The following is a 24,782-nucleotide window of genomic DNA, read 5'->3' on the forward strand; positions in this document are numbered from 1 at the left end:
TAAGGCAGGGTGGTAAACTTATAGTAAGAATTCTTTAAAAACAAGAGGCTGGGGGCACCTGGCTGGCTTGGTAGGGGGAGCATTGGAGGCTTGAGGTTACCCCGACCAAATTGGGTGTAGAGATCACTTATAAGTGAAACCTTAAACAAAAACCAAGAGGCTGTTAGGTTTTAAAAACAAACAATGATGGCTTGTATTCAGAAAATCATATCCATTAGTAGCTTCTTAATTCGAAGATTTTCCGAATCCACTTCCCCAGAGATCCTATTTTAAGACATTTTCTAAGGTCAGTATTTGCAGTTTTTAAGTTTATTATGGTGCTTCACAAATTCCTGTATCCACCGCAATAATTCAAAATCATGGTTGGAGGCAGCAACACAATGAAGAGAATCAAGTTTACTACTACTTTCCTACCTCAAATAACGGTGATCATGGGTGATGGTTTCAACTCCTAACCTCTTCCACCTTTAGTTCTCAAGCCTACTAAATCTTCAATGCTGCCACATTGTATTGAAATCTTTAACAGTCTTAGCGCAGCATGCTCTTCATACTTGATGTTTGATTATTTTTAAAGATTGCTTTATTGTACAGTCACACATTTGTAAAAACAACAACAACAACAAAAAAAACCTTTTTGTTTCTTTGACCCTACAGTTTTAGGCAAAAACAGTGCAATCCTCCCTGCGACAACTACATGATTTAAAGAGAACATAAAGTTAAAATGTTTCCAAATCTGATAACTATGTATCTCCTAACTTCAGTGTTCCGATTTCTCTGAGCCTCAAGTTCCTCATATGAAATATTGAGGAATCGTTTAACACCTAAAGGATCGTTTAAATAGTAGATAAAAGCTGTTCTCGGGCAGCCCTGGTGGCTCAGGGGTTTCGCGCCGGGCCTGATCCTGGGGACCCGGGATCGAGAACCACGTCGGGCTCCCTGCGTGGGGCCTGCTTCTCCCTCTGCCTGTGTCTCTCATGAATAAATAAAAATAAAATCTTAAAAAAAGAAAAAAAAAAGAAAAAAGCTGTTCTCAATTCCTGGCATTCTTTCCGACTCTCCATCAAGACGTGGCTGGCCCCTGCGAGTTGAAAAGCCCTGCTCTTCCTGTTTGGAGGCCCATCCATCCCCCTTAGTCGGTGGCCTCGGGCGGCTTCCCCGGCCGTGCGCTTGAGGGCGCTGTGGCGACAGCCAGCGCCTGGAGGCGAGGCGCCGCCGGGGGGCGGAGACCCGGGGCCGTCGACGTCGACGCCGGCGCGGGCGCGGGCGCAGTGCACGCTGGGAGCTGTCACTAGGCCCTTCGGCTCCCGGCCTCCGCGTCGCTGCCGCGGTTGCCAGGAGAGCGGCGCCGGCGGGGAGCGGCCGAGCCCACGGCAGGTAACAGCGTCCCCGCCCCCAGCGCGGTGGCGAGGCCAGCTGCGGGTCCTGAGCTGCGTCCGCCGCCAGGCCGGTTGCGGAGCCACGGGGACGCCCCGCGGGGCAGGCTGCTGCGGCGTCGGGGGTGTTGCCGCCCTGGCCCCGCCTGGATCCTGAAGCCCGGCTGGCCGCCCTCGGGTTTCCGGAGAGGCGGGCGCCGCGCGGGGCTCGGCGGGCCGGGGCCGGGGCCGGGGCCGGGCGGAGGCTCGGGAGCGGCCCCAGGCACGGGCGGCCGCTCCCGAGCCCTCTGCGCTGCGGCCCCGCGGCGCGCAAGGTTGGGGTGGAGGTCGCACCTGTGCGGAAACGGCGCGCGGGGTAACCCCTTTGTTGGTGGAATCCGGGATCCGTGCGGTCTCGCTCAGCCGCTAGAGGAGACGCGAATGCCGGCCACGGCTCATGGTCCGCGTTGGGGGACTGGGGGGGAGCGCACAAGTTTATTAGAGGAAGTCAGGTTCGTCCTGCGGAAGTTGTTGACCGGGATCACCTTTGCTTCCCCATCTCCAGCCTTTTAAAGTTGCAGCATAACAATAGTTACTTGTTCGGTCTCCCGCATTCTTCTCCCCTCCCCTGAAGGGGGGGTGGGGGGTGGTGGGGGTGGTATACCACGACTTTAAAAACGGAAAGAATTGTGTCTCTTAACGCTGTCTTCTAGTTCTGTGGAGTTTGGGAAAGAGATTTTGCGATCATCTGCTTTGGAGAGTGTAGCTAGAGCAATCAAAACAGGTGTTGTTTTTTTTTTTTTTTTTTTTTGAGAATTACGAAAGAAAATCAGGAAACTAAGCGTTTGCCTCACAAGCCCAGAGCTGTGGAAAGACATAAATCTCTCAATTTTCGGTGTTCCTGGCTTTCTTCTACGCAGACAGACCTCGTATGTTATCGATGGATAGTGTATGTCGACGTTGTACGCGAAGAAATTCACCGTCTGGTAAACACAGTGATTGAGTTGAGCCGACAGAAGTGGCCACAAGGGTAAATTAAAACCAGTTTCAGTACAAATGCTTTATTTCAGGGAGTAAGCCGCCACTCTGAAGCCACCACTAAACAATTGTAAATCTCTAGGTGATTCTAATTGTTAAGAACCCCGGTCTTGAAGGAAGAATTAAAAATACCTGAGTCAATACACAAACCAGAAAATGTGACACCATAACCAAAGTGTTAGGTGTGAATTCAACGTCTGACTCTGTATACAGTTTAGAGAGTCTTACTTTGTTGTTAAGGTAGTAGAAAGAGCTCCGGCCTGGGAATGAGAGATTTTGTTCACATTCTTTGTCCTCCAGCTGACCAGATGTGCTCTAAAGTCTCTAGTCATCTGTTTAAAGGAATTTCATGAGATCAGGATTTTCCAAACCAATGTCTCACCTGAACACTTCTCAATCCAGTAACAGCCTTACTGCCCCAGCAGTGTTCCATGACAAATAATTTAGGAGCACATTGGGTTAAATCATGCCCTACCTAGCCAGAAAGCCTATATTCTCACGGCCAACTTGTTAACATCTAGAATACAATTACATAGGATACCAGTCTGGAAATTACTGTACAGATCTTACTCAATTTATGATGGGGTTATGTATCAGGATATATATATATATATATATACATATATGTGTGTGTGTGTATATTTTTGCAGAAGTACACAACTTTAATAACGATAGATGAATGGAAACAAAAAGACGGATATAACACAGTAGGACAGGGGTGAGGTAGGGATGGAAGGGACAGAGGGATCACAGCAGCCAACGGGTGATTCTTTTGATGCCCTGAGGTCATGAGACACTTGACTCATGTCACCAATAACTGCATGTTGAGTAAACCACCAACTCTGGAAGGCAAGTAGTGGTACTATTGCTGAGCTTAGAACTGGGGCAGGGGTCCTCTCTGTCACAGAGTGGTTTTTGTTTTGTTTTTGTTTTTTTACAGAGTGTTTGTTAATTCTCAAGATCGTCTGGGCTCTTGAGTGTTAGGTCAGCGTAACATCAGGAGATGGCCTCTTGAGCACATGTTCCCTAACACGAGGTGGAGAAACAGGTCCCCCTTCCCACTCAGAGTAACCAGGATATATCCTGATAACCCCACCATAAATTTAAAATGTCAAAATTCGGAAAGGCATTTACTATATCTAACTTAATGTTAAACGTGCACATTACTTACATTAGCCGTCAGTTGGGCAGAATCATCTGTCAAAGGTCATTTTACTATAAAAGTTTCGAATATCTCGTATGACTTACTGAATACTATACTGAAAGTGAAAAACAGAATGATTGTGTGGATAAAGAATGGTTGTAAATGTATCAGTTGTTTACCCTCATGATTGCAGAGCTGACTAGTTGCTGAGGCTTATGGCCACTGAGAAAAAGGGTAAATTGAACTCTCATGAGTTAGACTGCCTATGCTTGAGCTGGGTCTCCGTTCAGCTCTAAAATTCCCTACGTTACGCTTTTTAGCTCTCAGTTTAAGCTTTCTGGGGCATAAAGATCTAGTGGCAATTCACTGGTATAACAAAAGGCTTGTATTTTCCTTATTAAAATATTAAGGGGATCCCTGGGTGGTGCAGCGGTTTGGTGCCTGCCTTTGGCCCAGGGCTCGATCCTGGAGACCCGGCATCGAATCCCGAATCCCATGTCGGGCTCCTGGTGCATGGAGCCTGCTTCTCCCTCTGCCTGTGTCTCTGCCTCTCTCTCTCTCTCTGTGTGACTATCATAAATAAAAATTAAAAAAAATATTAAGGATGCACATAGGTTTCATTGAACTTTAATGCTTTTATTTATGGCTGAAGAAGACTATCTTTTTTTTTTTTTTTTTCTGGTCTCTTGATGCTTTTTCTATAACCATAATTTACATTTTGGATTTGATTTTGTGGTTAAGTCATTGATTTTATTGAGAATGGCATTTTAAAGTTCCAACAAAACTTGTTGATTAGGGCATTATTTTTACTATGCATGAGTTCCCTCTTTAGTCATAAGTTCTTAAACTATGAAACGTAATAAAAGTCTTTTGAAATGTACTTAATAATTAAATTTTAAGAATTCAGATCATTGGAAAGAGTTCAAGGTTAAAACAAATTCTAAGGCAGTCATTTCTGAGTTGCTTACATATAGGATCTAAGTGTTGAATACAATCTTAAATTATTTTGTTAAATTCTGTCAGGTGTCACTAGCAAACAACCAGTGTGGCCACTTTAGTCTGTTCTTTGTTACTTTGTTAGGAGTGAGTGCTATTACTGTGCTCTTTTGTTAGAGGGGGACAGTGGTGGGAACAATACATTTAATAGGTAATCCCTAATTCAGGTAAGCTTTCTTCCTGAAATGAAACTGTTGAGAAGTATAGAGCTGCAAGTTTTGTGTAATGGCTTATAGTTTTTATTGAAATTTTGCAATACAAAAATAGGTACTTTTGGTTACCTCATCTTTAAATGGTGATTTCTTTTTATTGTATTTACCTATTTACCTCCTCCTCCCCAAGCTATCCAAGCCTAAAACCTCCGTATTTTTCCATTGCATAAGTCAGAGACATGGTACCAAATTTAAGGAAAAAATTACAGATAATGTACATTCATTTTATGTGTGCATTATATAAACACCCAGGTAACCACCAGCATAATCAAGATTTGGAACATGTCACCACCACTCAGGCCTGTATTGTTATCCTTTTGCTTTCTTTAAATGCATGCTCTCCCAGGCTTGGCATGTCTACATCATGTTATCCTAACTTCAGTGCCACCTTGTCTGTGAATCCTTTTTTTGATTACCTCATTTTGAATTTTCTTCTCTTCTGACTTTCCTGTCAACATATATCATTCTTTTCTGTCCTTGATGGCTAAACCAATGGTATGCTCATAGTTCATAGTAGGCACTTATATTTATTTGTTGACCAAATGCGTAAGTGAAGTATTTCTCAAATGTCAATCATTTCTACATCATCTTCAAAATTTTGGTCGTATCTACATATTTTCTGTATACCTATTTTCTTTGTATTTCTCTATATCCATGTAGTTATTAACATAATTTTTAGAGAAAACTTGAAATAATCACCATAAATAAAAAGTAGGTATTACTTGCCATCAACAGAATGTAGACATAAAGTTGAAAATAAGCAAACAAAACTTGTTAAATTCTGGAAACTACTGGATATTGAACACTCTGAGCCTAAAACTTGCTGTTCTTTGTTTAAAAGGGAGATTAGCAAGAATTACAAAGGTGTTGATAACATTCTGCTATCAATAGGAGAACTTCTGATGCAGTCAGAGGAAATGCAAGAGAATGAAGAGGGAATAAGTTCCTCACTGATTCAGTGTTGCTTAGCCCTCTCCTTGGGCCCCATAAAATCATCTCACATCTGATTGGTGGCCAAAATTTGGGGAGATGCTGAATTAATCAGGGCCTGGATAAAATTCCAGAAGTTTATCTGTGAAAGAATTGGAAAATAAAACCTTAATTGCAAATTAAAAAGTGTACTAGAGTTAACTTGAAAAGTACAATAAAAAGACTTAATCATTATTGAATTAGGTTAAGTTTTTTTTTTTTTTTCAAAAAATGCTTTTAATGTTACTGATGTTACTTTTACAAATAAAACATTCACTTGTTTTATTCTTAGGAAATCATAGCTGTAAGATAAACCTTTGAAGCTAAAGAAATCTAAAAATCAGTGAGAACCTTTTATATGACAAAGTGATGACTGTTGATTCAGGAGTGATGAAATGTTGATGATATATGTCTATCTGCCATAGCTCCTATAAGCATGGATAAGGTAATAAACTTAAGAGAATATAATAATTCCTTTATTTCTTTCATTACCTTTTAAGTTTGATCTAGGTTTTAATATTTCCATCCTGCAGAAGACATTTTTGACCTTTTTTTCTTCTGAGGTAGTGAAAAATTCTCCTCTCATCGAAAGAGTTTAATGTGAATAGGTAGGAAAATAAATTACCTACTCTTGTTCTATTAAATATATCCTGTATTTCAACTTGTTGTGGTTATTTTCAGGCTTATATCAATATTGTGAGCTTAATGTTTAAATTACCGTTATTTCATGTTCATGAACAAAGAGTTCAGGTAAATAGACAATTTAGTTTGGTGTTTCTTTTTTCCAAAAAAAAATTTATCTGAATGGTAATACTAGATTTATGAGTATAGACAATAATTTGCTATTCAACCAGAGGTCAGATTGCTGTTGATCTAAGGTTATGGGATACAGCCTCAATTTGGAAGTAAGAAAAGAGCACTCCAGATGAATAGTCTTTACTTCATAAAAGACCTTTCACTCAAATAAGTAGTTTCTTTCCTATGTCTCTACTGTAAAATAAAGAAGCAGGATAGAAGCAGTGCAGATAAACTTTTTATTATTTGAAGGTAACAACGGACTAATCAGAGAAACTATAAAAAACACAGCAGTCTTAGTCCTTTAAGTTATACAGATAAATAACCTAACATTTCCATTTGCTCTTTTTGTGTGCTGTATCAGCTACTTGAAACCCTTAGAATATTTGTTAGTATAATCAATCAAATTTTCAAGATAGCTGGAATTTTTGTATATCGTACACCCTAAATGTCATTCCAGTCTGGTGTTATGCTTTCTGCTTGTCTTCAGTGTGATACACTTTGCACAGTGACTTTTCATATACACTTAACACATATACACTTGACCATATTTAAAATTTCCTGGACAAAATTTTTTCTCTGTAGAAAAAAATAGAATATAATATTTGCTTTAAAGTTAGTGTCTGTCATCTTGGGAAGAAAAATAAATATTTAAATGACTTCCCATTTTATATATCAGCAATTCCATGAATGTTACTACCACCCTTAAGTTAGGAGTCCACCTTTAAGCCTGAAGAGGGATTCCAGCAACATGATTATTTTTATGGCACCTGTCATTTTATTGGAAGGCTATCTTCAAAGCATTGTACCCCAAGCCTACCTGATTCTATTAATTTGAGGTTACCTATTAGTTTTATGTGATGTGATTACTGCTGTGTTATTATGTCTTTTAAGTTGGGTGTGGTTTAAAAAGAAAATATTCAGTAGGTTGCCTTCTTGTTGATTGATTCCTTCACTGTGCAAAAGTTTTTTATTTTGATGTGATCCCAATAGTTACTGCTTGTCTTCCCATTGCCAAAAACCACGTATCTAGAAAAATGTTGCTATGATCAGCAACAAAACTCCAGGTTTTCCAGGGTTTGGTGGGGGTGGGGAAAGGGGAGAGTTAATCTGTTGGCTGTGAGAGAACCTCCTGGGATATGAGAGAGTGGTGGTTAAAGGGGCACTAACCTGGAAATCTGAGCATACCTGGACATTGATGCTGATGTGATCATGCTTAGGACATCACTAGCACCAGTCTGGTGTATAATCAGAGCACTTACCAGATGGCTTGTGAAATCCCCCCTCAGAAGGAATTGGTGCTATAAAGAACAGTGTACTGCCCAGGTCCTTGACAGGTGTTATTATGACCCAATTAAAGTTTCTGTGTTTTGGTTAAAAAAAAAAATATATATCAGACATTGATCATGTCTGTCTAGATGTCTATGACATCTAGACAATGTCAATTGACTATGATCAATGTCAGAGAAATTACTACCTCCGTTTTCTTCTAGGACTTTTATGGTTTTAGGTATCACATTTAGGTCTTTAATCCATTTTAGTTTTGTGTATGATATTAGAAAGTAGTAGTTCAGTTTCTTTCTTTTGCAGATATCCATCCCGTTTCCTAGCATCATTTATTGAAGAAACGTTTCCCCATTGTATATTCTTGCCTTTTGTCATAGATTAGTTGACCATTTAACTGTGGGTTTATTTCTGGGCTCTGTATTCTGTTCCATTGATCTGTATGTCTGTTTTTGTGTACTATGCTGTTTTGATCACAGCAGCTTTGTAGTAAATCTTGAAATCTGGAATTGTAATACCTTCAGCTTATATCCAATAAGAGGTAAATATCCAAAATGTATAAAGAACTTATACAACTCAATACCAAAAAAAAAAAAAAAAAACAAAACAAAAACAAAACAAAACAAAAAACCCAAACGATCCAATTAAAAAATGGGCAGAGGACCTGAGTAGACTATTGTCCAAAGAAGACATACAGATAGCCAACAGATACATGAAAAGATGCTCAGCCTCACTAATCATCAGGGAAATGCACATCAAAACCACAATGTGATATCACTTTACACCTGCCAAAATGGCTAAAATGAAAAAGACAAGAAATAATAAGTGTGATAAGGATGTGGAGAGAAAAGAACCCCCATGTACTGTTGTTGGGAATGCAAATTAGTATAGCCAGAATGGATAACAGTATGGAGGTTTCTCAGAAATTTAAAAACAGAAGTACCATATGATCCAGTGTTCCGCTGGGTATTTATCCAAAGAAATGAAAACACTAATTTGAAAGATATATGTACCCCTATGTTTATTGCAGCATTATTTACAGTAGCCAAGATATGGAAGCAGCTAAGTGTCCACTGACAGATGAATGGTTAAGGAAGATGTGATACATACACACCATAGAAAATTACAGACGTAAAAACAATGAGATTGTGCCATTTGCAACAAAATGGATGGACCTAAAGGGTATTGTGCTAAGTGAAATAGGTCAGACTGAAAAAAGCCATACAATATGATCTCACTCATATCAGTAGTCTAAAGAAGCTGACAAAAAGCAGGATCAGACCTATAAAAATACAGAGAACTGATGGATGTCAAAGGGGAGGGGGTGAGGAGATACGCAAAATGGGTGAAGGGTAGTGGAGATACAGGCTTCCAATTATTGAGTGGATAAATCAGGGGAATAAAAAAGACACACCATGAGGAATATAGTCAATGGTATTGTAACAGCATTGTATGGTGACAGACAGTAGCTACACTTGTGGTGAGCATGCCATAATGTGTAAAGGTGTCAAATCACCTGATACTAATGTAACATTGTGTGTCAACTATACTCAAAAAGCTGTTTTAGAACATGAGAGACTCCTAACTCTGGGAAAAGAACAAGGAGTGGTGGAAAGGGAGGTGGGTGGGGGGTGGGGTTGACTGGGTGACAGGCACTGATGGGGGGGCACTTGATGGGATGAGCACTGGGTGTTATGCTATATGTTGGCAAATTGAACTCCAATAAAAAAAAAAGCTGTTTTAAATAAAAATTTTTAATTTATTTTAAAATTTAATTTTAAAAGTTTAAATAAAATTAACTTACATCAATGGCTGTATGACAAAGTATCTCAAAATGTAGTTACTTAATAAATACTTCTCAGTTTCTTTCAGAAGGGATTGGGGAGCAGTTTGGCTGTGAGTTTCTGGCTTAAATTTTGTGAGGTTGCAGATATTGGCCTGGACCATAGTCATCCTTATGTATGATTGAGGTTGGAGAACCCCTTTCTAAAGTGGTTTGCTCACATACTAGCAAGTTGTTTCTGGCTGTTGAAGGGAGGCCTAAGTTTCTATGCATAAGGCTCCTTAAAGTGTCCTTACCACACATAAAGGCTAGAATGAGTGATCCAAGAAACAGCACATAGGCTAGCAGTAATTTTGTGTAGGACAGGTGACTATACAAGAGAATGAATATTAAGAGTTCAGCATCATTGGAGGCCATCCTGGAAGCTAGCTTCCACATTTTATAAAGCTAATATACATACATGTCACTAGTAAGCAGTACATACTTAATCAGTATGCGGTTTATACACAGCTCATGGTTTTAGAATATTTAAAGATTAACTTAATAACACTTGATTATATTACTAAATGAAGCAAGTACTTTATCCACAAAATTCTTAGTTTCTGTTTTTCTTTGGGGGATAGTGGGTTGATTCTTGATTCAAATGTAATACTAAAGATGCAGATTTTATTCATTTTGGTTTTCCTTTATTTCTAAGATGAATGAAGGAGAGAATGCCACATGTTACACGGCTGCTGTTTGATTTGCTATGGAGACGTTATTCTTTTTTAAAAAAATTAAGCTTAATACCAAAAAGAGGGAATAATTTGCATGATTTTAAAAGTATACAGAAAGTATAGAGAGAAAAGATTCCCTTTCCTTGGCCCTTATCTATGCATTTTCCACCTGGCCAACTGGAAGTAAGCAGTTTTATTTATTTATTTATTTATTTATTTATTTATTTATTTATTTATTGTGTGTTCTTTCAGAGCTGTATCATATATATGCAGATAATATGACTATATTTTTTCCCTTTTTGTATAAATGGTAGCATACTGTGAACACTGTTGTGCACATTGATTTTTTTCTTTTTTTAGTTCATATATTTTAGGAGCATTATCTGAATTGGTACATACACTTTATTCATTCTTTTTACCAACCGAGTGTATTCTGTTGTCTTCAATTCATATCACTGTTATTGGTTATTTACTATGAGTCAGCTGGGACTGACTAGGAGCTGGGGATGTGAGAGCTAAAACTGATGGATGAATACTCTGTCACAGGGATTAATACCCTTGGGAGTCAGGGTTCGATTAAGCAAAGCAAAGGAGGTTCTGTAGCAGAGAAAGTATAGTGTGTAGTCGGAGTTCACAGAAAGGAGATGTACGTATGAGTGTTGGAGATAGAGAATAGTTAGGGAAGACTTCACAGCAGAGGTAAGATCTGAAGCCTGAAGGATGAGTAGGTACTAGTCAAGTTAGGATTTAGTGTTTCAGGCAGAAGGAAGTTTTTAAAAAGACTTCAAAACCTATTACAAAGCTATAGTAACTTTAAAACAGTGTGGTACTGACAGTAGAGGCAAACATGTACACCAATAGAGAGGAATAGAAAGCCCTGAAATAAACCCTGTGGTCAAATCTTCAACAGAGTGCCAGAGCAATCGATCAGGTTTCTTCAAAAAATGGAATTGAGAAGACTGGATATCCATATACAAAAGAATGAAGTTGGAATCTTATTTTATGCTAGATAAGAAATAACTCAAAACAGAATACCTAAATATAATACCTAAAACATAAAACTAGTAGAAGAAAACATGGGAGAAAAGCTTCATGACATTGGTTTTGGCAATGATTTCTTGGATATGACAACAAAAGCACAGGTAACAAAGGCAAAAATACACAAGAGGGACTACGTCAAACTTAAAAACCCTTATTCATCAAAGGATACAATCAAAAACATAAAAAGACAACCTACCAGAATGGGAGAAAATTTTCAGAAGTGATATATATAAGGGTCATATCCTGAATATATAAAGAAATGTCACTCAGCAACAAAAAGACAACCCTATTAAAAAATTGGCAAAGGCCTGAATAGACATTTCTTCAAAGATTAGTACAAATGGCCAAGGCAGATGAAAAGATTTTCAGCATCATTAATCATTAGAGAAATGCAAATCAAAGCTACCATGAGATGCTACCTCACGCTTATTTCCATGGCTACTATCAAAAAACTGAAAAGTGTTGGTGAGGATGTGGAGAAATTAGAACCCTTATGTACTGTTGGAAATGTAAAATGGTGCAGCTGCTATGGAAAACAGTATGGTGGCTCCTCTTAAAAACAGAGCTGCCATATAGTCTAGCATTCTCACTTCTGGGTATGTTGAAAAGAAAAGATGATCCTGAAGAAATATTTTCATACTCAAGTTCATAGCAGCTCTGTTCACAATAGCCTAGTGGTAGAAAATGTAAATGTCTGTGAATGCATGGATGGATAACTATACATATAGAGTCAAATATTAATCTTAAAAGGGAAGGAGATCCTTGGGCTCCATGCTGGGCATCAGCTTACTTAAAAAAAAAAAAAAAAAAAAGGAGGGGGGAAAATCCTGTCACATACTACAATATAGATGAACTTTGAGAACATTATGTTAAGTGAAATAAATCAGTCACAAAAAAGCCAAAATATCGTAGGGTTCCACTTAACATGAGGTATCTAAGGTAGTCAGAAGCAGAAAGTAAAATGGTGGTTGCCAAGGGCTAGGAAAGAGGGAAAAGAAGAGGGTTTTTTGTTGTTGTTGTTGTTGTTTTAATGTGTGTAGAGTTTCAGTTTGGGAAAATGAAAAAATTCTGGAGGTTAATTGTACAATGTGAATATACTTAATACTACTGAATTGTACACTCAAAGATGGTTAAAATGATAAATTTTATGGTTTTTTTTACTCACAATTGGAAAAGATAAATGACATTAAACTTTTAGAAACATATATGCATTTTAAAATGCTATCCTGTAATGAAAGCCACGTTTCTAAATACTGAAAAAGGAGCTGATTGAAGAATGAACCTAGAGGGTTTGAATCAGAAGATATTGTACTGGCTCAGTTGGTAGAGTATGAGTCTCAACCCTGGGCCCATGAGTTCAAGCCCCACGTTGGGCATAAAGCTTACATGAAAAATATACAGAGTCACAGCATTTTGAATATAGGTTGATAGAAAAAAATTTAAGTGATGAAAGGGAGCATGGGGCATACCCAGAAGAGAAAGTGCATAATTAAAGACACTGAGGTGGGAGGCAGCAAGACTTGTACAGTTGGCTAGTTTTAAAAAATATTTATTGGCTCTTGTTAAAGATGGTAAGGCCAATTTTATTAAGGAACATCATGATAAGTATAGGGACCACTGCATTGGGATTTTATAGTGGAGGAGAGAGATGGGCCTTAACTCTGAATACATCATGGGCAAGTGTTGGTTTGTAGCATCCTCAGAGCCCTTATTTGAAATCTGAAACCGGCCCTGTCTGTGATGGGAAAGAAGTGACAGAACAAAGAGATCAATCCGTTCAGATTTGTAGGTGGCAAGCTTAATAAGTGAGGGAATTTACATATGAGGCTTGCCTTGGGTGGCCTCAAAACAAGTAGATCTCCACACCCACTCACCAGCTGGAATCTTACAAGTTTATAGATAAATCTTTATTGGGTTCAGTCACATATCCAGTCCAGGTAGCCTCCACACTACGTTTCTATCAAGTATATCCTTAGAGCAGCTTCTGGGAGTAGCGAAGGCAAGCAGAATACACATTCTAAGGACGAGGGAGGAAGCGAGGAGCCTCCGATTACCTGGTTCCAGCTCATGGGTCAATGGGCAGTCACATCTTCTTGATGATCTCCTTGAATAGCAAGTGGGACTTCATAGCCATGGAGTAGGGTGGGAGACAGGATGGAAAATGATTCTAAGAGGAAGCATCAGGGACAAGGGGGGATTCTGGCTAAACCGACCTACCAGGGTTCTTGCTCAAGATAGGTTGAGGTATCCAGATGATGGAGGATGAGAGTCTGATCAGGTATTGAGGGTGGTCAGATACTGATGGTGGGGGGTTTCTGGTCAAGCTGATATAGCACAGTTCTTGGAAAAACTACATTTTGCAAGAAAGTTCACAAGTGGGCCTAGGAGAATATTCAGAAGTTTTACTAAAGTTTGGTCAAGCAAAGAAACTTCTGCCAAGTTTTACTTAGCTAGATAGAAATATGAACTATAAGATTGAGTGGGTCCAGTTTATGAAAAGGCTTTGGTCAATATGATTAAGAGCTTGCATTTCATTTCTAAGTAATTGTTAACAATTATAGCAATGATAGAGTATTTCTTAGGTGTTAAGCTTGGGGCTAAAGTGCATTTTGTAGACAAAAGTTTACTTGCAGAGCTTCCAGCAGGGAGTAATATTTTCAAACTATGTTTCGCTGTGTAAAATTAATTGGCTCCTAGAAAGCTGAAGGTAGTAAAAGTAGAAGGCTGTTAAAATAGTCCAGGCAGAAACTATTAGGAGCCATGGTTAAAAGACCATTCTGAAAGATAATGCCTACCACAGTCAACTTTGGGGAGGGGGGGGGAGTAGGAGGTGAAGTCATAGATTCGATATAAGAATAGAAAATAAGGCCAAAGTGCAAGTTTGTGTGATTGGGAAGATGGCAGTACTGTTTATTTCAGTAATGAAGTAAAAACAAAAACTCAGAGAATAATAATAGCAGTGCTTGACAGGTCATATTTCTTGTGTTGGAGTAATGTCCTAAAAAAAAAAAAAAAATTAGAGCAGAGTGTGAAGCAGAAAGTGAGGAGAGGAGTAATAATAATGACAAACAGTTCAGGGTTTATCAGTGTTTCAGAGGATACCTAGTTTTTGTAAAGGGACTCTGAATAAAGATTTTACAATAAGCAACACCATATTTTGGTTCTGATTCTATTAGGTGCTTGAGAATCTATCAATATATCTAGAGTTAATTCTCTCTCTTGCCAGGTAACATCTCAGCAAGGTTCTTTTGTTCTTTTATGATATTAAAACTATTGTTCTGTTTTCATCTTAATCTTAAAACATGAGACAAGATGAACATCAGAAGAGATAGAAAAGCAGAGGCCAGTCTGCTATAGGGAATTCTCATTTGTCTCCATGAAGTATCTCGATATCTTCAAAACTAATTACAGCTGCTTTCCTTTGCCCTTTAAGGGAGTTAACCCCTGCAGTGCTACTTACTGTCCAGCACCATTCATTTAAAACTGAGTAAACCAATGTGCACAGACACATGCGTGGTTTATGTCCAATGTTAATCCTTTTCTTGTTTGTCTCTATATGTAAAATTACTTGGCTAAAATGTTAGTTTCTTCCTGTTTATTATTTTGATCTTCTTCTCTAGATGCATAAGCACAATTGAATCTGCATCTTTGTGTGTATGTGTGTTTTACTCATGATTTTACTTTTGGAATAGTTTTAATAAAATTTACAAAAGAAAATAAAACCCTTGATAGGATTTTTTTTGTTTGGAAAAAAAAATATGTCTTTCTTCACAGGCTATAAAATTTGTTTACAGATGTTCAGTTAAATGCAGTAGGAAGTACAAAAAAACTTGTGCCATTCAGTATACATAATATAGCATTTTTTATGTTCATGTAGCAACCAGTCTCTGTTTTTAAGTTGAATACTGTAATAGTCTATTGCTTATTAATTTTAAAAATGCTGAGAACATTATTATTTTAAAAATGATTAAGTTTTATTTTCTTGGAAATAATTGTTTAATATGGTGGGTTTAATTGTACTGTAAATTTTGCTTTTTTCTACACTTTTTCTATCAGTTTGTTTCAGTTAAGATTATATTTTAGTGATTAAACTCATTTGTCATTGTTAAATGAATAATAATAGCTACTAATGAGCATATTTATTTTGAGAAGGATACTTTCTGAAAAATGATTTTTTAAATAAACTTGAAAAAGCACTTGGTAGGATAGCTAACATTAATGTTGCCCTTCATCTTGTGTTTCACATTTCTCTTTAATCATTCTGAATAGGCGCACTCTCATTTTTGTTACTTATCATTATCTCACACTTTACCTTCTGTGTATTGAAAAACAAGCAGTGTTTTCTCCTTCTAATTAAAAACAAAACCAGAATATGGTTAATCTAAATAATTTAGGTTTTCTTTAAGTGTATTATGCTTGTACTTACTCTCAGGCAGAAGATTTACTCTTGCCACCTCTAAGAAGTTAGTTTCATTTCCCACCACCAAATTCAATCAGTATATATATAGAGAAATCAGACGGATTTAATATTAGTAAATACTAAACATGAAAAAGATACGTTTGGAAAAAGCATTATAAACCTCAAAGCCAAAATTTAGTTGACATTCTCAGTTTTAGATTATTCACACAAGTATTTATTTCTTTCTATAGATGTGGTTGATACAAATATGAAACGACTAAATCAGAATATGTAATTGAACCATCAGTGATGTCCACAGGTTTCATAAATATGTGGGTAACTTCTTTGAAATACTTGTTTTCTTAACTATTATTTTTATCCCCTCTTAACAGTTCTCATGAATTCTATCTCCCTTTCCCAAGAGAAAAACAAAACCTGTCTTTACTGGATCTTGTAAAGAATCCCTTGGGTGCTTCATAATAAAATTTCTAACCTAGAACATACCCCTAATCCAGCAGGAATCTTCGCATCATCCCTGGGTATCCTTAATTTAAGGACAGCCACATTTATAATTATGTTTTTGGATGCACAATCCAACCTGTGGCACCTCTCTAGGATTAATTCCACATGAGAGCACATGTTTACTTTTTTGGTATTGTTTTTTCAGGGGAGTAGATTGTGTTCTTGTACATACTGTATAGAGTGCCCCTTCCACCATGGTCATTTATTGAAATAGGATTTTTGTTTTACAAATAACCAAACAAAACCCTTTTATATCAGAATTTATAGTTATTTTGCCTTATACTTTAACCTATACACTTTCAGTATTCAGTAGTGATGTAGGTTTGGGGTATTCAGAGTTTAGTTTTGGTCCCTGTCCCTAAGCCAAGGTCTACAAGGAAGAACAGAAATATATGTACTTACATTATTATAGTGCTTTTTAAAAATAAGTGGAATAGGAAAAGAAACAACAATGTCTAAAAAATGAGGAGTTAAAGAGTCAAGAAAGGCTATATAGCCTGAATAGGTTTTAGAAAAATTGAATAAGAAAGGAGAGGGAGGCTATATCAGGCAGAAGAATTAAGAGTTGTGGTAAAAAAGTAGTTGAGGAAGACTGTGATTATGGACCAGGCTAGGTAGGTGTCAGCCAGCCAGAGTTCTTCCTGCTTCCTCCTCTTAATTCTGTGTGAAACCTCAAACACCAAAATGTTCATACATACAGGACTTCATGAGCATACTTGCTTCATGGATTTGTTATGAAGATAATTTGTGTTAAAGGGCTTAGCATGGGGCCTGCCACAGAGTAATTACGAAGTCAGTGTGAGCTGCTATTAGTAATCATCATCTTCTTGAATAATGTTTGGGCAATGTTTATTTGGCGACTGTGCTTTGGGGACAGGATATTATCTTTAACTCAAGGACATATGTTGAGTTTCATTGTTACAGCTATTAACTATTTGAAGCTTACAAAAGAATCCTAGCTACCCATTAAAGGATCATTTTAGGTTGTAATATGTGCTCACACTGTTCTGTTTTTCTAAATTACTTTTCTTCATGATGCTCATGACATGTCACAAAAATCAATTTAAAGCTAGAAGAAATCTTTAGTTATCATTTTTATAGAATTCAGACTATTTCTAACAGATGGATAATTTCTTATATGTCGATTAACTTTTTAGTATCTTTTTTCCAAGTAAATAAAACTTGCTGTTTGTCATCTTGCTAGAATTGTGGGATTTTTTATTTTTTGAATCTCAGGTGTTATTTTTATAATTTTCACTGAGATCAAAAGTGAGAATATAAATATATAATTAAAATACGGTGAAACTCTATGTCAGAATTTTCTCCATCTAGAGATTAGCATGTAATTAATTTTAAAAGCTTTGACTTCTGGGGACACCTGGGTGGCTCAGTGGTTGAGCATCTGTCTTTGGCTCAGGGTATGATCCAGGATGAGTCCCATGTCGGCCTCCTTGCACAGAGCCTGCTTCTCCCTCTGCCTCTGTGTCTCTCATGAATAAATAAATAAAATCTTAAAAAAAAAAAAAGAAAAAGAAAAAAAGCTTTGACCTCTGGGAGTATCATACTTCATAGAAGAAACAACGTCTAAAAAATGAATGAACCAAGTACTGAATACTGCTGAGAAGTTGATTAAGATGAAAGGCTGGAGAAATGACCATTGGCTTTGGCTAATGCAGTTAACTGGTGAACCATACATGGGGTGGTTTCCTTGGAGGGAGAGTGTCATGAGGCATTTTTTAGTGGGCTGAAGAGTAAAGAGGAAATGAAGAAATGAAATAGTATAGAAAAATGTTTTAGAAAGTTTTGTAATGAGAACAGAAAAATGGGTTGGTAATCAGAGAGTCTGTGAGAGTCAAGAGGAAGCTATGGATTTTAGTTTCTCACTATGGAAGATTCCAGGGCTCTGTCTGTAGGTGAATGGAGAATGATCCTGCACAGGAAGAGAAACTTACTGAAGAAGAGTAAACCAGTAAAGGTACTTTAGGAAAATTCTTGAAAAGCAAAAGGAGATGGGATCCAAAAAGAGCATAAGGGTAGGTCTTTGATGGAGGTGGGTCCTTTGTTCCTCACAACAGGAAAGTAGAGAATAAGGATATAAGTGTATATGGGTTTGCAGATTGTTGGAGGGAATGTAAGCATTCCTTTTGCTTCTCTTTTTTATTGCTGCTGTTCTTTCATGATCTTAAGTTATTTTTAATGGTTAAATATCTTATTGAATTGGTGTGCTAAATTTTATAAATTCAAATTCAATTAACAGTGTATTATTTTTTATTTTACAGTGTATTTTTATTAGTTTCAGAGGTAGAGTTCAATGATTCATCAGGCTTATATAACAGCCAGTACTCGTTACATCATGTGCCCTTGTTAATGTCTATCGCCCAGTTACCTTATACCCCCACCACATCCCCTCCAGCAACCCTCAAGTTTGTTTCCTATGATTAGGAGTCTCATATACTTTGTCTCTCTCTCTAATTTAGTCTTCTTTTATTCTTCTCTCCCCCTATGATCCTCCGTTTTGTTTCTTAAATTCTACATATGAGAGAGATCATTTAATTGCCTTTCTCTGATTGACTTAGTATCCTCTCGTTCCATCCACATTGTTGTAAATAGCAAGATTTCCCCTTTTCGATGGCTGAGTAGTATTCCATTGTATATTTATACCACACCTTTTTTTTTTTAATTTAAATTCAATTAGCTAACATATAGTACATCATTAGTTTCAGATGTAGTTTTCAACAATTCATCAGTTAAATATAACACCTAGTGGTCATCCCATCACATGCTTTCCTTCATGCCCATCACCCATATACCCCATCCCCTCACCTACCTCCCCTTGAGTAACATTCAGTCTGTTTCCCAGAGTTAAGAGTCTCTCATGGTTTGTCGTCTTTGATTTTTTTTTCCCATTCAGTTTCCCCTCCTTCACTTATGGTCCCATGCACTATTTCTCATATTCCACATATGAGTGAAACCGTATGATAATGGTCTTTCTCCAATTGACTTATTCACTTAGCATAATACCCTCTGGTTCTGTCCATGTCGTTGTAAATGGTAGGTATTCATCCTTTCTGATGGTTGAGTAATATTCCATTGTATACATACCAGATCTTCTTTATCCATTCGTCTGTCAATGGACATCTAGGTTCTTTCCACAGTTTGGTTATTGTGGACATTGATGTTATAAACATTGGGGTGCAGGTGCTCCTTTGGATCACTACATTTGTATCTTTGGGATAAATACCTAGTAGTGCAATTGCTGGGTGGTGACATTTGCTTCTGTTTTCTTAATTAAATTTGCAGTTTGGTCTTTAGCAACAATGGAAGGAGGTGGTATTAGAGTTTTGAAAAGAAGACAAAGTATGAAATACTTGTGTCAGGCAATAGATTTACTAAGGAAACAGTGGTTTAGAACAGTGTTGAATACCTGGTTGAGGAGGTTTGTTTTTCAATTTAAAATGCAGTCAGCCATCCTGTGGTTATATGATTTTTCTCCAGCAATGTTCAGTTGCTTGAGCTCAGGCATAGAAAAAGCAGATAATCAAGTTCAACCCAGATTGGGACTTTGCCAGGTAAGTATTGAGAGAATAAGGAAGACATTTCACTCCCTGGCCCTGAAATGGGATGGATATAAAAAGGAAAAAAGCCTCCATGAGACTGAAGAGTAGTGGTTAAGAGTTAGAATTCTGGGGGTGCCTGCGTGGTTTCACCCAGGGGTGCCTGCTCTTGGTTTCAGCTCAGATCATGATCAGAGGGCCATAATCTCAGGTTCGTGAGATGAAGCCTCGCATCAGGCTCTGCACTCTGGGGGAGTCTGCTTGAGATTCTCTCTCTGCCCCTCAAAGAGTTAGAACCCTAAAGCTAGACTATTTCTGTTCCCTGACTCTGCCATTTATAATATTTCTATACCTCTGTCTCTTTATTTGTTAAGTGTGGACAATAATGTTTACTTCATGGGCTCAAATAGGATTAAATTAATTAAAATATGCAAAGCATTTAAATGGTGCCTGGCATGTAGTAAGCCACAATTTAAGGTCAGCTAAGATGTTGTTTTCTCTGCTGCATCTGAGGTCTTATCCTGAGAAGGTAGCTAGGACCAGAAGGCAGCTGATGTGCAGAGAAAAGCTGCAGATCTGTTGACCACATATTTGGAGTTTCTTAGAGTGTATAATATTTTGAAGGTTTGAGATTGGGTCAGATGAGGGGAAGTACAGAATATCAGGATTCTAGTGGATACCTTAACCTATTTGTGAAATACTTGTTAGATGTTTTATTTTATCTATATTGGTAGGTCTCCCGGAAAGTTTCTAGTTCTCTGGAGTAACTGGCTGTATGAGTTGATGGAAAAAATTATTTGCTAAAGATCATTAGTGTGTCAATTTTTGAAACTTAGAACTTTTGACCAAAATGAAATAAATTTGTTAATAATTGTCACATTCATTTGTTAGGTGGTAACAGTAATAACTGAATGATAATTTTTCATTTGGTAAAAAAACTTGGAGTGTCTGCTGTGTATATATATGTGTGTGTGTATGTATACACATACATATATATAGCATTTTTTAAAGTACTTTTTCATTCATAATGAACAAGTAGAGTTTTCCCCCTTGAATTTCATGGTACTTTAATCTATTTATTTACATAGTTGGAATGTGATAAAACTCTTGGAAAGTCCCCAGATATATTTGTAGAATTGGCTAATACTGAATAGTCCTTTGTCTCTTCATCCCTCTCCTGACTTTTCATGGCAATGGAGACAGGGAAGCAGGGAGCTCAGCTAGTAATAAACAGATTAGCCAAAATATCTTTATTTGGTTATTTTCTGAAATTAGGTCTATTCGTTTTTTATAACCACTTAAATTTTTTTAAATTAGATGGTCTGTTGGAATGTTTTATTTCTTACTAAAATTTTGCCTTTTCACCCTGTAAAGTATGAAAACTCTGATAATTTTCATAGGGTCTAATTTGCATAGAGAAATCTATGTCTTTTTTTCTTTAACAGCTGTTTTAATTTTTATATTTGAATGAGACAAAAACACTACACTAAATCACGCTTTATGACAATTCAAGTCCAATTTATGTGAGTTATAACTTAGAAATAACAGCTAAATTGTCAAGGGATATGATTATAGATTAAATTTAAAAAACTGCTTATTAATAGCTCCAGAAAGAATTTTTTTAACAAGGATAACTTTTTTTTTTACAGTATTATATTAGTTTCAGGTGTGCAATATTGTGATTCAACAATTCCATACTGAAAGAAAAATTATAAATGCCATTTGACTTTACCTGCAGCACTTTATGGAAGAACAAGCCACAGTCTTAATTTACCTTTTCAGGTTTCCTAGTTACATTAAATAGTTATTGTATTGATCAAGAAATAGGTTTTGGGTTTGGGGTTGTTTTGTTTTTGTTTTAATTTCAAACAAATAAAACTCATTTGATAGTGGTGATAGAATTCTTGTTTGGTTTCTTGTTTAAAGTGATGCACATGTTCAATATTTTAATTTTGGTGAGGAATCTTGATTGTTGTGATAGTTTTATGAGCATATATTAGAACTTAATAGGTATGTTAAATATGTACAGGTTAATAAAATAGTAAAAAAAAAACAAAACCACACATTTGGCAGTGACACATTTTGCATTCATGAGACAATTGGGTATAATTTAACCGTCTTCAGTTTTGCATTTTACTACCTTTACTAAATTCAGAGCCATATCTTGTTCTTAATTAAAATTTATTAGTCCTTATAATTACTTACTTCCTCATACTGTTTGTTTTTATTAGTGCTAATGGTGGCAATAACTTCTTTGAGCATTTTCTATGTGCCACTCTGATAAGTTTAATATGTTCTTTATTTAATTCTGACAGCCATTGAGCTAGGTATTATCATCTTGTTTTACAGTTGAGGAAACTGAAGTTTGACATCTCACCCAAGGTCATACAGCTAAGTGTTAAAACTAGGATTTGGATTCCCAGCTGTCTTGACATTATTAATTCCTGTGCTTGGAGACCCTAACTCCTACTGTCCATCTTTTTGTGGACTTGGGGTTCTACAAAACACTGTTTTGTTATTGAACATGTGCAGTTTTTGCCATGTATTACAACATTTCTGGAGAAGTTGCAGTGTATAAAGTTTCTTTGATCCAAATGGGAAATGTTATATTTGCATTAGGATCTAAGCCAGTGGTGTTCCAAGTGTGATTTGTGGGCCATTCACAAATTCTTTATTAAGGAAACATGAGATAAACACAGATGAAAGTATTAGACATCGGGGTTTTTTTTTTGCTTGTGTGTGTGTGTGTGTGTGTTTTAAGGTTTATTATTTGAGAGACAGCACTAGTGCAAATGAGGGGAGGGGCAGAGGGAGAGAAACTCAAGCAGACTCTGGAGTGGGACACAAGGCTTTATCTCAAGATCTGGAGATGATCACCTGAACTGAAATCAAGAGTTGGACACTCAGCCAACTGAGCCATCCAGGTGCCTCTCAATGTTTGATATTCCTACAACAACTATGTACATGGTTTATATTTTTATCAGCAATTGACTGGGGAAAAAACTGGTTCTTTACCACACTTTGAGAAGTACTGATCTAAACCACTTTAAAATAAAATATGGAAAAATAAAATACCTGAGACTTAGAATTTGCATTTGTTATAGATTGGATGAAAAATTAAAAAGTGATATCCCTACACTTTTCTTCTGATATGTAATGAGTAATTTTATTTTCATTAAAAGTCATTGAGGAAGCAAAACCTAATTTCTAGTCCTAGGATCTGACCACTTTTTCACACAAAAGGAAAGTACAATAGCTCCCTCCTGATGAAATTTCTATAAAAGATCTTTCTCATTTTTCAGCTGTTTGCATAAGATTTTGCTTATAATGTTCCACCAGATAGTTATATGTGTCTTTGTTATATAAACTCTTTTTAGTTATATTAAAATATTTAGATAATTTTTAACTAAATAAATATTTAAAGAATCAAATTTCTGCACTGAGGGGGGCACTTGACAGGATGAGCACTGGGTATTATGCTATATGTTGGCAAATCGAGCTCCAATAAAAAATATATATACAAAAATAAAAAATAAATAAATAAATACCAAAAAAAGCAAATTTCTTATCTGACTTAACTTTTTAAGCTGCAAACACAAAAGTCTAAACCCCACAAACTTAATTGTTTGTTGTTGGCTAGTGTTTTATACCAAATTTAAAAAGTATGTCAGAAAATCTGTCAGTTGAGGTAATACTGCTTCACAATTAGATTATTAGTCTTATTACAATTAAAATGCTTTTATTTGGGAAGCCTGAGTGGCTCAGTGGTTTAGCGCCTGCCTTCGGCTCAGGTCGTGATCCTGGCTGGAGTCCTGGGATTGAGTCCCATATGGGCTTCCTGCATGGAGCGTACTTCTCTCTCTCTCTCTCTACCTATGTCTCTGCCTCTCTCTGTCTCTGTCTCTCTGTCTCTGTCTCTCTGTCTCTCATGCATAAATAAATAAAATATTTTTAAAAATAAAAAATGCTTTTATTTATATAAATTACTTCTTTTTTTTTTAAATTTTTATTTATTTATGATAGTCACACAGAGAGAGAGAGAGAGAGAGGCAGAGACACAGGCAGAGGGAGAAGCAGGCTCCATGCCGGGAGCCCGACGTGGGATTCGATCCCAGATCTCCAGGATCAGCCCTGGGCCAAAGGCAGGCGCCAAATAGCTGCACCACCCAGGGATCCCTATATAAATTACTTCTAAATTGATTTTCAGGTTAATTTTCCCAGTGCACAAATACTATATATCTTATCTTGAAAATGATGTATCTTACACTGGAAATATTACAAGGGGAAAAAATCCTTGTCAATAAAAATTATACATGTGCTTTATCTACCACTATTCTTAGGTATATTGAATATAATTTAGTTATTTTATACTATTATATGTTTTCAGATAATCCAGTCAAGTTGAATTTTTTCCCTAAACTTAATTTGGTTTTACAGTTCTTCTGTAATTTCTCAGAAGCAAAACTAGAAATGCTTTAGTTTGTGTTCATTCTAACCTTCATTCCTTATATGTCACTATGTGTTAATATTTAACTCTTTTATCAAAGTTTATGGCTTTAATTGTTTAGTATGGCAGTCTCTTTTTGAAGACTAAGTATAATATATCCACTTAATGAAACCATTAAGAGTTATGATTACATACAAATTAATGTGGAAAATGTTGGTGGCAAACATAGAGTACCAAGACATATGCTATATGATCTTAGCTATATCAATTAAATAGATAATTATGTTAACATTGTTATTCTTTGGCAAAAATATCCACCTGTTTACTTTCAATTGTTTCTATTTTATTAAATGCATTTTTCATAATTAAGACCTATTTTTAATTTTTTTAAATAGGTGCCACACCCAGTGTGAGACTTGAACTAATCCTGAGATGAAGAGTCACATGTTCTACCACCTAAGCCAGCCAGGGACCCCTATTTTTCTTTTATAAAATAAAAATCAGGGGATCCCTGGGTGGCGCAGCGGTTT

General features: G+C 36.8%; 1 long non-coding RNA gene across 2 annotated transcripts; it reads left to right on the forward strand.

Moving 5' to 3' along the window:
* Positions 1 to 1,254: 1,254 nt before the first annotated feature.
* On the forward strand, positions 1,255 to 24,782 carry LOC119876881. Of its 2 annotated transcripts, none has more exons than XR_005367971.1 (3): positions 1,255 to 1,374; positions 2,167 to 2,382; positions 24,648 to 24,782. It is a non-coding gene; the product is annotated as an uncharacterized LOC119876881 (long non-coding RNA). The 2 variants fall into 2 exon arrangements; XR_005367972.1 differs by lacking the exon at positions 24,648 to 24,782 and adding an exon at positions 6,004 to 8,297.

The sequence above is a fragment of the Canis lupus genome, chromosome 12 (assembly GCF_011100685.1).
Source record: "Canis lupus familiaris isolate Mischka breed German Shepherd chromosome 12, alternate assembly UU_Cfam_GSD_1.0, whole genome shotgun sequence".
Lineage (NCBI taxonomy): Eukaryota > Metazoa > Chordata > Mammalia > Carnivora > Canidae > Canis > Canis lupus.